Source organism: Gossypium raimondii, chromosome 13, assembly GCF_025698545.1.
Source record: "Gossypium raimondii isolate GPD5lz chromosome 13, ASM2569854v1, whole genome shotgun sequence".
Classification (NCBI taxonomy): Eukaryota; Viridiplantae; Streptophyta; class Magnoliopsida; order Malvales; family Malvaceae; genus Gossypium; species Gossypium raimondii.
In genome coordinates this window covers 16,367,437-16,385,576 of record NC_068577.1, presented here as the reverse complement: position 1 = coordinate 16,385,576, position 18,140 = coordinate 16,367,437, and the positions used below count along the sequence as shown (strand labels likewise).

Here is an 18,140-nt window from a genome sequence, read left to right as displayed (position 1 = left end):
GAAATTAAATTGAAGAAGATATTATATATAGATGAATTTGCCTTTAAAATTGAATGACGTGATATTATTTTATTAGTACCTAAAAACTATACCTTAGTATCATATTGATATGTTTATTTTCTTAAAACAAATGATTAGGAAGGAAAGAAATAACCCTCCAATTACAACGGATAATACTTGCCTTCGCATTGGCTTCTACTTAATTAACTAACATAAACAATTTATAATAAATTCTTGTCTTCCACACAAATAGACAAATTGGGTGTATTTTTATTCTTAGGAAATCACTGAATCATTGAAATATCCATTATTTAATTTGGGTTGACTAAGAAGTAAGATTGGTGGGCTCTATTTTATATTTTTCCTCTGAAAGCAATATTACAGCTGATCAATTATGACCAGTAGCTCGGATGATCTCAAATGAGAAAAGAAAAATGTTATATATACATAATTTATACACAAAATTCTCCAAATTGAATTTTTATATTGTCTCCTTAGATGTAGCATTAAATATATAGAGTTCAAGGCAAAAACGAATAGATTTAGTTATAATAAGGTCACTTCATCTGAATCACTAATAATGTTTAGACAGTAAGTAATATTTTATTATATGAGATAAATACTTATGTGGTTTTTATATTGCAGGAGCAAAATTAGTTTAGTCCTCTTAAAATAAATTAATCAATTTACTTAAAATTAATAATTAATTCTTTTATAAATTATAAGAATAGGATAAAAGTTCGAATAACAAACATGATTAGCATAATTTGAACTCAGTCATATCTAAGACAATAAACACCCTAACTATCAAACAATCACATGAAGTTCAACATTAAGTATTAATCTTAACAAAATATTACACTATAATTACTTTTTAATTTAAACACAACAATTGAATACAAAGCTAACTATTTATATTTGTAAATGTTCTTGTGGTATAACTAACAAAAGATAAATATAATTGTGAAAATATATATGTCCCTCCTTAATTGATTGAATTTTAACCATTAAACTAATTCAAAACATTATATAATATTCTAAAAATCATTTTAAAAACAAAAGCTAATATATATTTCAAAACTTTTAAAATCTATCAAAATTTTGGAATTTTTATTAATTTTCTGAATTTTTTATAAAATTTTCAAAGTTTTATAAATATTATATTTTTTCAATTTTTTTAATTGTTATTTTTTAAATTTAACTAATTATTCATTCACAACTGGTGATGTTTTTACAACTGCCACTACACCAAAATAGGCTTTTAGCGGCAGTTTTAGTGGCGTTTTGTGGAAAAACGCCGGTAGAAATCAGGAATTAGCGGCGTTTGTGAGAAAGCGCCACAAAAAATAAGCCTTTAGCGGCGTTTAGAAAAAAACGCCGCTAATAACACGCATTAGCGGCGCTTATGCTAAAACGCCACAAAAACTCCAAACCCAAACGGCGTCGTTTGGTGACCTTGAAGGGCTTTATGGCGTTTTAAACAAACGCCGCTAATGTTATGGTTTTAGTGGCGTTTTTCTGGCGCCGCTAATTTTAGGGCTTTTAGCGGCATTTTTGATAATGCGCCGCTAAAGTTGAGGTTTTTAGTGGCGTTTGTTTATAAAGCGCCACTAATGTTGGAGTTTTAGCGGCATTTCGATGGAAACGCCGCAAAATACATTTTACGCAAATTGGTTTAATATTATTTAGATTAATTAAATAAAATTCAACTTAATTCTAGAATATGTAAAATATTCGATGGATAATATTATTTAATTTAAATTCAAGGTTGGAATAGTAATACTTTAATAATTCATGACAAACATCTAATTAAATACTTAAATAAATTTGTGAATTTGAATTGAAATCATTCAAATTAAAATATATGCATATACCTAACTCACTATCATTCCTTTTGTTATCAGTTCAATATTTAAAAAAATGCCATATAAATATATATATATATATATATATATATATAGTTGTTTGTCCTTCTTGTTTTCATTTATCTCATTGAGAAATTAAGAATATAATAAATTTGTTAATCGAGAAATTTATTTATTTATCAATAAAATAAAATATTAAAATTCCAATCTTTATATGAAAAATAAATTTTATAAAGATTAATATTGTTTATTGCTACTTTATACAAAATTTTTAACTATTAATTATTGTTTAATCGATTTAAACTATGTTTTATGATTATTAAAGACTTAGGGAGTTTTTTGGAAGGTATTTTAAGGAGTAAGGGGTATGGATTAGGGTTTGGGATTAAGGTTTAGGGGTATGGGTTAGGAATTTAGGGGTTAGGGGTTAGTGATTTGGGGGTTAGGGAGATTTAAGGGTTAGGGGTTAGGGATTTAGGGGTTAGGGTGTCAAGGGTACTCAAGTTAGGGTTGGTTGCTTAAATTAATTAGTTTAATTAATTTATATATTAAATATGTTCTTATATGTTTGTAAAATATATAATGATAAATTTAATATATTTAAATTATGAGTATATATTACGTCTTATCGGCCTTGAGTATGTGCTAGCAGTCGAGTAAGTAGTGACTGCCCGGTTTTGTTTCTCCAATTTTTTGTCAGTATACAAAATCTAGTTCACCCTTCTTTATAGTAGAAATTAAGGATTAATGTTCTAAATATATTTATTGATGAACGACGGGATTTGGATTGTTGGAAGCTAGAAGCCCCCTTTCGGTATTTTGGCAATGTTCCTAGGGCACCGGTAGCACATGTCAATAATCCTACAATTGGTACGTGGAGGCTCAGTGATCATTTAAGATATTAATTTCAAATATGTATAGTTAATTTATATTATTTAGTTAAGAGATATAATATATATATTAGGGTTTAAGATATTTCAATTAAATTAGGGTTTAAGGTTTATTTGAAACTTGTTAAATGATACAATTAATTAATAATTTTATATTTAAAAATATTTAACCTTAACAATTCAATATTTTTATATGGATATATATATAGATAATTAATTATTGAATTTGGATAGGATCAAAATATTAGAAAAAACTAAAAAAATATAAAAATGAAATAAAAAAACTAAATGTTATAATTTTATCAAAAACTTTTAAATATTACTTAAAATTTTAATAATTATTTAATTAAAATTTTAACAAAACATAGAAGAAATAAATAAATAAATAAATAAAATATGTGAGATTTAGCGGCGTTTTAAGCAAAAACGCCGCAAAGGTTTTTAATAATTTGGAGAAAACGGTGTAGTTTTTGGCTGGGAATTTAACGGCCTTCGCGGCGTAACGTCGAAAACGCCACTATATCTGGGAATTAGCGGCGCTAGGAAGAAAACGCCGCAACGTTGCTGTGTAGTCTGTAATTAAAACATTGACGTTTTGTGTGGCATATTAATGGTATTAGCGGCGCTCAGGTGAAAACGCCGCAATTTTTAATTTTATATTGTTTTTTTAATATTAATTAAAAAAACAATGTTTTAAAATATCTGAAAACGATGGCGTTTCAATAAAAGAAATTAATGTATTAGTGGCGTTTTTGTATAAAACGCCACGAAAAATTGATTTAGCGGCGTTTTATTCATAAACGCCGGAAAAATATTATTAGTTTGGGCAAAACGATGTAATTTTTGTTTGGGAATTTTTTATTCGGATTTAGCGGCGCAACGCCTAAAACGCCACTGTAGGTAGGTTTTAGCGGCGCTATTATATAAAACGCCGTAAATTTTCTGCCCATTTTAGAGAAACGCTGTCGTTTTACATGACACCTTAAGGGCATTAGTGGCGCTATATTAGAAACGCCACAAATGTTCAGTTTGGTAAGACGCTGTCGTTTTATAGTGTCTGTATTTCATCCCAAATAGTCCAATCCCTTACCCGACAAATCAGTTTTCTCCCCAAAAATTCCCCCCAAATTTTCCCCAAAAATCCCCCAAATTTAGAACCCTAGTCTGCTGTGCCCCAACCATCACTGCTACATTGCCATTTACTGACCCTTCTGTTGTTGCTCGTCGACCGTCGACCGTGACAGTCGTGTACCCCCGCACTCCTCTGCGTCGCTTGGGTAAAACGATCGGTAAGGTTTTCCTCTTTCTCTTCTGTTCGCAAATGGTTTTGCACCTGGTTTAGGGTTTAGGTTACAACCTCACATACATTATTTTACACCTAATAATGTTAACTAAATGCACAATTTTGTTGATGGGTTTCAGACAATTTTACAGTATCCTGTTTGGGACAGAAAAGACCGGGAATTTGTTCTTAGAATTTTATCTATAGCCTTTGCATAATTTGTTTATTTCCTGTTTGTAGTTCCAAATAGTTTGGAACTGTTCATAAGTTTTTTCATCATTTTAACTCTCCTGTTTGTATTATAGGAAGTGATAATATTTGGTCCCATAATTTCTCTTACTGAAACCAAAAGTACCATATCTCATGTCATACGCATGGAAAAAAATTATTATTTTTAAACAAAAATCAAAGCAAACTAAGCAGTATATTCGGTCTTGTTGTCTAGAAGAATGTCAATGAGTAATTCAAGTTATTTTCCTTCAAGCTTGTTTGCAGCAGCATGGTATACGTATTTGGGTGCCTTGTTAACTTGATCTGGTCTAGCTGAATAGATAGGAATTACGGGGTCTCGATCGAATTCCTATATTTAAAAGACCAAATTGATCAAAGGTTCAGGCACCAAACGGCATCCATTGGAAGCTGTCATATAGATAAATTAGTTGGTTAGTGAAAACAAAGGTTAGGAAAATTCACCATGCCAGAAATTTGGCACATTCGAACCAACTCTTGACAAAAACCTTATGCAGTGCTCTCTTGAACACTTCGTTGGAATATACCTTATCAAATAATTGCTGTATTTGGTCCCATAGGCTGTCAAGTAGCGCATTTCTAATAGTATTATTTAGTACTAGTATTATTTAATATGGTTCCATAAACAATTCAATTTCGCTATCTTTGAAATACATAAAAAATATTAAGATATAATTACTTGTTGTTCATAGTAATATATATGATTTATAATTGTAATTGCACTTTGAAAATCAATGATTAGTTATAAAATAAAAAAGAAAAGCATGCAACTTTAGAATCCACGGGTTTTATGCTTCTATATTAGATTTGCTTTTATCTTTTCTCTGCAAACAAAATCAGCAAACATATACTGCAGAAAGTACTGCTTATTTTGTTGTCAAATCAGTAACACATATGCCTTTCCATCTCTAATTTATTGCAAGATTCGTTTAAAAGCAAAGATTGCTTGTAATATTATATTTTAACCTCTAATATGCCAGCTGATCTCGTTCTTTTTGGCTTAACCCTATTTTATTTTTCACATATATAACATATTTTCCTAAAACATTTTGAGAAGATTTTTAAAAAAGCACGCAATCATTCGTGTCAAAACGTAATAAATTTGGGACATAAATTGATAACTTACATATGTATTACTATATTTTTAATATTATACATATATTAATTTACGATATAAGCTATATTTAAATTTTATTGATAATAAATTTTAATTTTAAAAATAATGATAAATGTTATGAAGACAACAATTAAACCTATATTTTCAATAATAATTTTATAATTTCGAAATAATTGTAAATGTTATTTTCCAAAGATTAACATCTATATTTTCAATAATAAATTTTATAATTTTAGAAATAATTGTAATTGCTATTTTCTAAATATTAACATAATACATAACTTACATTAATATTATACATAACTTACATAATACATAACTTACCGTAATATTATACATAACTTACACAACTTACATAACTTAAATAACTTATATAATACATAACTTACATTAATATGATATGTAACGTACATAACTAAATTGTATAATAGTATACATTAAGTTGTCGGACTTACATAAATATTTAACTTACATAATTTACATATGTATTACTTAATACACAACTTACATAATACATAACCTTCATAACTCATATATACTTATAAGTGAACAAGATACCCTTGTAATTTCTGGTGAAAAGCAGACTGCAAGAATTTAGAAATGGACCGTTCTTGGATGAATTTGTCAAGGGTAAGCAACGGTTATCAAAATGGAGTACAGTATTTTCTAAATTTTGCATTTCAACATGCAAGCCAAGAGAACATGATTCTTTGCCCGTGTAACAACTGTGTCAACACAAACTGGCATTACCGTGAAGTTGTATATGAGCATCTAATTGTGGATGGGTTTGTTCGGGGTTATAAAAAATGGCTTTTTCATGGAGAATGCCCGCCTAGTACCTCCTCTTCAACGATGGATGTATCTTATCCTGGTACTGCTTACCATCAGTCCGTTGTGGGGGATGACATGGAAGGTATGTTGCGGGATGCATTTAATATGCACAATCATCGTTCGCAGTCGTTCCCAACCGACTTTGTGGCATATGATGGTAGTAATCTTGATGGAAATACTTTTACCGAACCGGGAACAAGTGTACCTCATGAAGAGCCGAATGGAGAAGCGGCGAAGTTCTACGCGCTACTTAATGACATGAACGAAGAACTGTATGAGGGATCAAAATTTTCAAAAATGTCCTTTTGCGTTCGTCTTTTTCAATTAAAATGTTTGGGAGGGTGGACTGGAAACTCATTAACAATGCTGTTAGAGTTTTTGAGAGAAATGTTTTTGTTTGCAAAAATCCCTCAATCATGCAAAGATATGAAGAAAATGATAAAAGATTTAGGCCTTGGGTACATCAAAATCCATAGTTGCCCGAATGACTGCATATTGTATTGGGGAGATCGGAATAACCAACAATCTTTATCACGTGTCTGGCGAATCCGTTGGATACATAAAATACGAAGATGGGAACGATGATGAAAATAATGCATACCAAGAAAGAAGCCACCAAGATTTTACGGTATTTTCCGTTGATACCAAGGCTTCAAAGGCTTTTCATGTCGTCGAAGACAATGGAGTTTATGACGTGGCACCATGATGGACGAACCGATGATGGATTATTAAGGCATCCGTGATTCTTTAGCTTGGAAATCATTTGACAATAAATTTCCAAGCTTTGCAAGCGATCCTAGGAGTGTGAGGCTTGGGCTAGCATCTGATGGATTTAATCCTTTCAAGATCATGAGTATCGCGTGCGATGACGGCCGATGAGTGCTTGTTCCGTACAATATGCCTCCGTGGATTTGCATGAAGCAATCTTCCCTTATCTTATCTATGATTATCCCTGGAGAGAAAGGGCCCAGAAATGATATCGACATTTATTTACAGCCACTTATTGAAGAGTTAAATAAATTATGGGCTGGTGTCGAGACATATGATGTGCTGAGGAAGGAGAACATTAATTTACGTGCAGCTTTGATGTGGACCATTAATGACGTCCCTGCTTATGCCAATTTATCCGGTTGGAGTACCAAGGGTCGTTATGCGTGTCCTTGTTGTGCTGCACAAACATCTTCGCAATGGTTGTACAATGGAAAGAAGTTCTCTTACATGGGGCATCGTCGGTGGTTACCGGAAAATCATAGATTTAGATTTGAGTTACGTATTTGATCTTGAAGAGTTCGAGAAGCTCCTTCGCACTACCAGCGCTCAAATCTTATTCATGTTGGAAGATATGAATTTCATTTATGGGAAGATGAACCAACCGCCAAACACGCAAAAAATAGAAGATCAAATCTTTGAAGTCGATGATGACTCGATGAAGAGGACGATCCTAATGAGGCGGACTTGTGGAAAAAAAAGTATTTTTTGAGTTGCCTTATTGGGAGCATCACCTTTTACGACACAATCTTGATGTTATGCACATTGAGAAAAATGTCTGCGAGAACATTGTGGGTACAATTTTGAATGTCGACGGAAAATCAAAAGACAATCTTCAGAGTCGACTTGATTTAGTCCAAATGGGAATTTGGCCTGATCTTCATCCTATTCCACTTTTGAATGGAAAATATCGGTTACCGCCTTCTATTTTTTCAATGTTGAAGACGGAAAAAGAAGTGTTCTGCATGGTGTTGAAGGATATAAAGGTTCCAGATGCGTATGCATCAAATATATCTCGATGTGTTAGTGTAAAAGATCGAAGACTGTATTCACTAAAATCACATGACTATCACATCTTGATGCAAGAATTACTGCCAGTTGCTCTACGATGTTGTATGTCGAAGAAGGTGACGTCTTGTATAATTGAACTATCCAATATAATGAAAGCCATTTGTGGCAAAGTTTTGGATGTTCAAGAACTTCAGAAGGTACAGGATCGAGCCGCTTTGACTTTATGCAACATGGAGAAAATCTTTCCACCTTCCTTCTTCACTATTATGGTTCACTTGATAATCCATCTTCCACATGAAGCAATTCTTGGCGGACCCATTTTCTATCGATGGATGTATCCTATAGAAAGGTGTTAATTAAAATTTTTAAAATTTTCATTCATTCAGCTATATGCCTTTAGTTACAACTTTTGATATTGTTGTATATCGTGTCTAGGTTCCTATCCAAATTAAAGTCCTACTGCCGCAACAAGCGTTATCCAGAGGGATCGATTGCTGAAGGCTACTTGGCAGAGGAATGTATGACCTTCTGTTCAAGATATTTGGAAGATGTTGAAACAAGGTTGAACAGACCAAATAGAAATGCTGGACTCACGGATCATAACTTCGCCGATAGTTATTTGTTCCAAAGTTTTGGAGAAGCAATCGGTAAAGTTGAAATTGTAGAATTAGATGATTTATCGTGGGTACAAGCACATCGATATGTTCTGTTTCACCACGAAGTAATGGAACCTTTACGCAAGTAAGTTCTACAACTTTGATAAATATTCATTAATCAAATATTGTTTATCTTCTAACAAACGGAACATATTTTTAACTTAGTGAGTACAAACAAATATTAAGATCTCGTTCGCGCTCCAGAAGAACACAACATCGAGATATCAATAAGCTGTTCACGGAATCTTTCCATGAATGGTTAAGCCAAACGGTATGTAATTGGAGCTTTCATCGACAATTCATAATGTTTTCTCATAACATTTTTAATTACTCAGTTTACTTTCCACTCAATAGGTTTGGAGTGGGAATAACGTCACTGACGAAGTTAAATGGCTTTCCCAAGGTCCAAATCGGGTGGTTAAAAGATATAGTGCGTTCCTCATCAACGGATTCAGGTTTCATACAAAATATCGCGAGAGATTGAGGAGAACGCAAAATTGTGGAATAGTTGTTAATTCCTCAATTACAAGTTATGCTAGTGCTAGAGACAATAATCCTGTCGAGGGAAATGTGGAATATTTTGGACTTCTTACTGACATAATTGAGTTGGATTACTACGGCAAATGGAAAGTTGTCTTATTTCGAGGTGATTGGGCCGATGTTAATACTGCTCGTGGAATCAAGCAAGATCAATTTGGTTTCACAATGGTGAACTTCGCTCGATTGATTCACGGAGGACAACAATTGATTGATGAGCCGTATGTATTTTCTTCTCAAGTCAAACAAGTTTTTTACTCAAAAGATCCAACTGATGAGGGTTGGTACGTTGTACTCCGTAACATCCTTAGAGACTTGTTTGACATGGGCAGTGGGAGTAGAGATGTCATTGACGACAGAACACAAACTTTTCCCTTTCCAGAACAAAACTTAAACGAAAACATTCCTAGTACTAGTACACAATGACAATGGGTCCGCCAGGATACAGATGAAGATATTTACGGCTTATAATGTAGTAAGCTTTTACGATTATTTTTTTATATGTAATATAATAATATAAATATTGCTATTATTATATATTCCAACTATCTTATATGTGCTATTATTGTTGTAATTGTATACTAAGTTTTCAACTATCTTATTTGTATTGCGATAAAATGACTAGAAGAAAAGTGCGAGAGCTAGGCATTGTTCAAGCTACTCCAAACTCGGCGAAACAAACAAAGACCTTGGACAACAGATCGCTATCGGATCTTGAATGTTCGGTTACACGAGGAACATACACAAGTTCAAAGTAATTTAACATTTAATTTACATGCGTGTTGACATATTTTTATTTTTTAAAAAATTCTTATATTATTATATAATATTTTTCAGCTGAAAGTGGTGGGACGCGGAGAGTTCGAGGACGTACGCTACTTAGGGATTTATACGAGCTAGATCCAACCGAGCGTGTCAAAGTCTGCAGTAATAGCTTTGGTCAGCCTGTTGGATCAGAAGCTTCCCTTTTAGCAGGATACTTGGGCATTCTTGCGCGGAATGCAAATATGTTGCCAATTAACAACGAGTCATGGCGAGCAATGCCTGATAGTAACAAGAACCAAGCTCTTGATAACATTAAGGTAACAAAAAATTAATGTCATTTATAATACTTGGGTTTAAGTTTCATTTATATTTACTTTCTTAACTTGTGTTTTTTTTAGGCGAGATTTGCTCTAGAGGTCTCCGATGCTTATGTAAAGAAAGCATTGGGAAAAAGATGAAGAGACCATAAGAGCACTTTAAAGAAAGACTATTTTAAGACAAAAACAACACTGGACGAGAAATTACAAAATGTCCCGCCCGGAATGCTGAGGTACCAGTGGGAAGAGGTCGTTAGATTTTGGACTTCAAAGAAAGGAGAGGTATGTGTTACTACAAAAAACTTGTAATTATTTTGGTTTATAGTACTTACTAATTAACGAACTAATAATTCCATAACGTAGGATCGTGAACGCATTGGAAAAAGTAGTAGGCAGAAACAGAAATTCACTCACACAGCTGGGTCGAAAAGTTTTGCTTGTGTAGCTCAGGCCCAGGTAGTACTAATTTTGTAAGTCTGTCATATATTTATTACTTTCCAACAAATAATATTTTTACTACTGTATTGTAGGAACTGTTGTCCGGTCAAAAAGTTGGACGCCTTCAACTTTTTGACATTACACATAGGAAGAAAGATGGAAACCCTATGACTCTTGAAGCTGCAGAAATTATGGTACGTTTGCTTAATACAATTTGACTTGTTTTAATTATTTATAGTGTTTATTTTCTAATGGTTTATGTCATTTATTGAAATGCAAATATTGTTAAGTTAGGCTACATTTATTTTTTTAATATATATATCGTTCCTAACTATGTGATTTATTTATTAGGAAAAACTAAAGGATAAAAAAGCAGAGTACGAAGCGATGGCTTCCAGTGATAGTTCTGTTCATATTGACGACATTGATAACCAAATTATCACTGATGTTTTGGGTCCTGAAAGGTACGGTCGGGTTCGATTTCAAGGAAATTTTCTCAGCCCATCCCAATATTTCGGATCCATTTCATAGCAAAGACATGCTTTGGAAGTCGCTAAAGCTGAGGTACAGAGGTTAAGAGACCAGATGGCTCAGATGCAAGCGACAACAGTTGAGCAAATTACACAACTTAAAGCGGAGGTAGCAACGAGAGAAGCTGAGGTTCAATGAAAGTATGAAGAACTCCAGCTGCAGCTTAAAGCAGATGCGGCAGCGAGAGAAGCAGAGCAGCGTAAAAAGTTCGATGAACTCCAGCTGCAGCTTCAGAATATGATGAATATGTTTCAGCAGTCGCAACAGCCACAACAACCGCCGTCTTAGACTATCGTGTAAATATGTTTCAACTTTGACTTTTAATTGTCATTTTAAAATTTATCATTTTTGTAAGAATAATACGATTTTTATTTTAACTATTGATATTTATTATATATTATTCGTTTAATTGTAAATATTATATATATTTATTGCTTTTGGTTGGTTTCGATTTGGTTTCTTCTTATTTGTTTTTACAGGAGGTCTAAAAATATAAAAAAAATCTTTTACAAATCTGCCAAAATTAGCGGCGTTTGTGGGAAAAGCGCCGCTAAAGTACTTAGCATTTAGCGGCGTTTGTGAGAAAAGCGCCGCTAAAGGACTTAGCATTTAGCGGCGTTTGCGAGAGAAGCGCCGCTAAAGATCTTAGTATTTAGCGGCGTTTATGTAATATGCGCCGCTAAAGGTCTTGGTCTTTAGCGGCGTTTGTGCTTGAAGCGCCGCTAAAGGTCTTGGTATTTAGCGGCGTTTGTGTTTGAAGCGCCGCTAAAGGTCTTGGTCTTTAGCGGCGTTTGTGTTTGAAGCGCCGCTAAAGGTCTTGGTCTTTAGCGGCATTTGTTCCTAGAAACGCCGTTAAAGTTTGCGACGCGGGACTTAGCGGCGGTTTTTCCGGCGCTTTCAGAAGCACCGCAAATACCTTTCGTGGCGCTAAAAAGCGCCGCTAAAGGCCTAAAAAAGTGCCGCTAAAAGCCTGTTTTGTTGTAGTGTGCATTTATTTAATTTTCTTTTTCACATTAGCATCTTTTTTCATGGTGGAAATCGTGAAAGTTTATGAGGCTATTTCTTGACTTTGATGTTTCCCTATAGATGATATCATTCTTGAAATTAATAGTCAATGACCATGGCAAGTTCTCTCTTTTGGTAACTTGAACGCTCGTAAATTTGGCATAGTATTATCAAATTGTCAACCCATTGTTTTTGGGTTTCAATCTTTATATGTTTGTTGGGTTAGTAGGGATACTAATAAAGTAGTTCACGCTTTGGTTTGGGTAACTTTATTTTCAACAAACTAGTTTAATTGTACTTATTGTCCTTTTCTCATTAATATTGTTAATGCTGATACATTAGTTCAATTGAATGAAAACGAATGAACTTGGAAAAGCGTATATTGAATAAGCCTGATGGCTTAAGTTTAGCCTATGATCTTTGTTTTTCACTTGGTTTAATTTTACCATTTTTATTTTATTTTAATGAATTCGGTTTTATCTAAAAACAACACAAATGATCAATGTTGATTTTAAATGCTAATTGCCTTGTTTATTTTATAAAGTTTAAAATGCTTCTTACCCTATAAATTATTAAAAGAAACAATTAATATCATTATATTAATTCTTTATTTACTTTCTATTAGACTCTTTTTTATAAGGACCAAATTGATTTTGATCCAATGATATAAGGGCCTCCTAAGGATTTATTATTTATTATATGCATTTAAATTTTAAAAAAAAAACTAATGATAAGGATAAAAATCAAAGTAGTCAATACCGCACCAGTGGATGCACCGTTTTTCTACTAAAACACTGGTACACACTAGTATCGGTCTGTTTCAATATACTATTATGAATTTATCGATGTTTTCGAAAAATATTTAAAAATATTAAATAACTTAGATTAAATAATTTCAAATATAAAAATATTAATTGATTATATAAATCACTTATCATTAAACTTTATAAATAAAATTTCATCATTTAGTAAATCTAAAATTGTTTTCATAAAGCTTTCAGAAATTTTATCTTTTTTTTTCTTGTTTGTTATTTAATTTTTTGTATTATTTATTAATTTTTTAAAGTTGTTCATTTATCTTAGTTAAAGTTTAAATTTTAAATTTGGTTAATAAGAAAATTAAAATTTGTAAAAAATAATATTTTAACATTATTCAAGCATCGGTCAGTGCAAAATGTTTCGACCGGTGTAATCGGAATTGACTAGAACAAGCTAGTGTAACCTGTTCAGATTGGAATTTAAATTTGTGCTGAAAAGAAAATTGATTGTTACGATTTATTATGAGAATGATACGCACTGGTCAGTGCAATTGGAACCGATACTATGTTGTGTTTGATATCTTTTAGCTTGTGATTACAAAACATTGTTTTGGTACATTGAGAAATGTGATTGTAAAATTAATGTTAGTGATCTAAATTATAAGGAAAAAACAATCATCTAAAATCATATATATATATATATACACACTATATCAATATGACGCTATTTATATTATAGTTTTTTGACACACGATACTCTTTATTTAAAGTACTTATTTATAATTTTGGTAAATTATTTTTTACTCCTTGTCTTTTATTTTTAAAATTATTTCATTCCTTTAGTTTAAGTTTTATTTATTTATAATTTTATATGTTAAATATAAAGTTGATTTTAAATAAACCATTTATTTCCTTTAATATTTTACTTAATTGAATTAACTTTTAATGTTATAATATTAAAATGAATGAATGTTAAATTGTTAAGCTTAAAATATAGTTTAAAAAGGACATATTAGTAACATTTATCAAACTAATTTTATATTTTTAAATATGATAAGATTTAATTACATTGACTGATTAAAGTAGGGCAAAAATAAATATAAAGTTACTAAAAAATTCAATATTAACAATTTTAATGTTACAGGAAATTAATTTAATAATATATAAACTAAATTATCTGTAAGAAATTATTAATAATATTATTTAAATTATAATATATATTAATATTCAAATCAGGATTAACTTTTGTATTATTTTAACATTATATATTTTAAAATGTTTTGTAATTATATTAAATTTTCAATTTTTCAATGATTTTTAAGAAATTTATTAAAATTTTAAACTAAAACTAATATTATAAAAATATTGTAATTTTAATATACAAAATCGACTCGTGCATTGCATGAGAATAGAAATTAGTTACTAAAAAAAAATATTATATAGTCAATTGAGTCTTACCTTAGTTGGTATATGCATTGTTGCTAGCGTAAGAGGATGTGAGTTCGAGCATGTTGAAACGCATTTATCCTCTTATTTAAGGATTGTAATTTTAATTTAGTTTATTCGGTTATTTCAATTAATTATCTTAGTTCGAACAGAATTAACTGATAATCGAACTTCCAAAAAATTATTAACTGATCTCCAACTAAATTAGATCTATTAACTGCATTAAATTAATTAATTTAATTTTAACCAACTCTAAGTGCAATGCTGACGGAGGGAAGATGAATCTGTTTTGGGTTTAACAAATGGAAGCCATTTGGGGCAACGATATCATTCATATTGGGGAGCATGAGGTTCCACTTCCACACTTCATTCATGAAGGAGTAAGTCAAATAGATAGAAGAGCTATTTTTAACATCAGTATCATTATAGAAGATATAGAAAGCTGCAACGAAAACAGGATGATAAGATACGAAAAGGCTGCTACTCATAGTCTAAAGTCCGACGGGATCCCTAAAATTTACATATTTTTCAACAATTACAAAATTCATTTATAAATATTTTATCTCCCTCTTTTAAAGATTGTCATACATTGTAATACATTCAAAGAAATATTTAGATTAGAATGCTACCATGTCATGTGAATTTTTAATGTGTGAGAGTTGGACTATTATATTAAAATTTGAATTTAAATATCATTTATTCAATTTTTTTTTAGCATATGACACAAGTAAGAGAATGGTAGAGAATAATGTCGCTCAATATCTTTACTTTTGAAATATTAAAAAGTTTTCAATAACTTTACTTTGTTTTACTAAAAAAACACTTTACAGCATGTTTGGTTGGGGGAATAAGAATGCATTTCCCCAATTCGGTGGTCTCTGCCTATTCCATTGTTTGGTTAGCTGTAATGGGCCATTCTGACCCTATTCCATCTGAGGTTATTCAACATAAAAACGCTGCTTTACCATTCGGCACTCTCCCCACGAAATAGCGATTCAGCATGAAAAATTAGGTCTGAGTTTCAACTTTACCCTTCTCATTTCTTTCTCACATCTGAAGCATCTTCTTTTTTTTTTTTTCATTCTTCTTCCCATTTCCTTCCAACCTTCTCCCTCCTTTTCATGCTTCTATCCTGACCAACCCTTTGACAATCCCTAACAACCCTCAACAAGGCCTTCAATTACGAATCGTATGAGGTGGAAACTTGAGAAGAGAATCAATCGAATTGGTTCGATGTGAGCAGTCGTCCCTTAGGTAACTCTACTCCCATTTTGATTTCCTTTTATATTATTGTTCGACCCTCTTCAAGAAGATGAAACATGTTAAAAGTTTCCATTCCAAATTGTTCCCAAACGTGGTGCTCTTCGTATTTCTGGTGGTACTATCAAGGTTATTCCTATGCAGGTTTTGGTTTTTAGCTTATTTGTTCCTTGAAGTGGAAACAAGCAAGATATTTGGTTATTTATGGGTTGCAGGGTTATGGCCCAGGTCTCTCCCTCACTGGAAGTGCTATTACTCTCACATTGCTATTGGTTTCCTAGGGTTTTTGTTTGTTTTTTAAGGATAAATCAGTGAAGTTAATCTCATGTTGAAGATCTTCAAGAAGAAAACATCTCCCAAAGGTATTTTAGATTTGATTCCATCGTTGCTTTCTTGCTCTCTTTTTTCTTTTTCCTGCATTTTGCAGTCATTCTCTAATTGCTCACTTCCTCTGTTAGTTCTGTTTCACTGTGTTTTTTTCATTATTTTTAAATTTTTCATTTTGGTTTTTTTTTTTTGTAATTCCAGATGCTTTGCGGAAGAGCAAGTGAGAAATGGCAGTTACAACACGAGTTATGTGTTTTTTTTTTTAAAAAAATTCTATATCTATTTCACATAAAATCTTTGTTGCTGGAGCTTTTTCATTTCTCCTAACTTATACGAATCTGACATCTATGTTCTGAAACATATTTGATTTGAATGAGTGATTATGATTCTCGAAATGTAAGGAAAAATGCTTACCTGAAAGTTGAATTCTTAGATTCTGGATTGAAGTTTGTTCATTCTTCCGTTGGAGCTGAAGTTTTATGTGGAATCATAATATGCTTTGTACCCTTTTACTTCTACTTCTTGTTTTAACCCCTTTCTTGCATGTGATCTTTGCTGAGACAGTTGATTTAGAAAAAAAAAAGAGAGTGCAAGGAATTTGGCCATTTGTGTTTTGGAATTAAGCTTAATTGACTGAACTTGCTATTTTAAACAACCACTTCCTTTCGTGATATATATACTGTGTGTTGGAATTTTCTTACGTCTTCTTCTTCTCTTGTAGAATTCTCTGTCATTCGTGTAATTAAATGTTATTCATGGAGAACTTGCAACTCGTTTTTAGCACATTAGCTCTGCTCTGATTTGTTCAGTTGCTATAGTAGTCTGGGAGTGATTATGCTCAGGCCATGTTGCTTTGGCTTTTAATTTTCCAATAGCATAGCTATTTATTAGTGTTAGAGATGTAATCTTTATCGCTATTGCCTTTCCTAAAAGTGAATTAGAGATTGGAGTAAGAAATTGATGAATAGTAATGAGAAGAGGGATAAAATACAAATGCATCTATGTTACTTGTACTCAAATACGAGTGTTTGTTACGAGTATGTATGGATTTTTTTAAAGTTTTTTCATGTATTTGGAGGATCCTTAAAGGTCGTATCTTCTCTCTATTTGTCAAACATGAGTGTTAGACACAAGTAATTCAAGAAAAGTAATGAGTCCTAGCAACATAATAAATGCATAGCATTTGCAGAGTCCAGTTTATTAGTTTACCCACATGCAATACTCACCCAAATTCGTGTAACATAGGACCCGACTGTTGAAAACTATTGTGATGATGTTTATTAGTTCCACATGCGATACTCATGCTGAAAACTATGAACTCAACTGAGATATTCTCACCTTAATTACACTGTTGTGATGATGGCATCATTATTGGTAGCTTTATATTTTTGATCTTGCTGATCGGACAATACTTTGGATCTTTACAAGCAACAAGCACAGGAATCGGAAATATTAACCATTGATGTGAAGCCAAGGTGGAAGAAAGGAACAAAGCTTACTTTCCTAGATAAAGGAAATGAGCAGCCAAATCAACTTCCAGCAGACCTTGTATTTGTAATCTAACTACTCTTGATGGCGGTGGTGGTGATAACACCATTTTTTAATTAACTTTAGGTATCCTATCTTTGTACAGTTTTTGTACAGATGAGCTAGATGTATGAAAAGAACCATATATACATGGTGGGCAGTTGAAACCTCATCCAATCAATGCTGTTGTATGTGAACTTAATTGGCTTTTGCAATGAAGAAAACCATGAATGTATGGTAGTGTTGGATCTGAAAGTGAAAATGCTTTGACATGAAGGTAATCTAGTGTTGTAAAATTTTATAACATATGGATTATGGCATATAAACTAATGAAATCATGTAATTTTTTTTTAATATATGAATATTACGTTTGGATGTGAAATATAATTCTCAAGTTATTTATTACTCCTAATATTTTATTTTTATTGTAGAATAATTAAATTATTTGTTTCATTGATGATATTTTAGCACTTTAAATATGTATTGCGGTTTAAAAATAATAAAGTAGATTATATATTATTATTTTATAGTATTATATATTATAATTTTTATTAAATTAT

The 18,140-nt window shown here is 31.8% G+C and overlaps 1 long non-coding RNA gene across 1 annotated transcript; it reads left to right on the top strand.

Moving 5' to 3' along the window:
- Window positions 1-15,453: 15,453 nt before the first annotated feature.
- Window positions 15,454-17,852, top strand: LOC105784106 (uncharacterized). Its single transcript, XR_001130347.2, has 3 exons — window positions 15,454-15,720; window positions 15,871-16,088; window positions 16,255-17,852. It is a non-coding gene; the product is annotated as an uncharacterized LOC105784106 (long non-coding RNA).
- The last annotated feature ends 288 nt before the right edge of the window (window positions 17,853-18,140 follow it).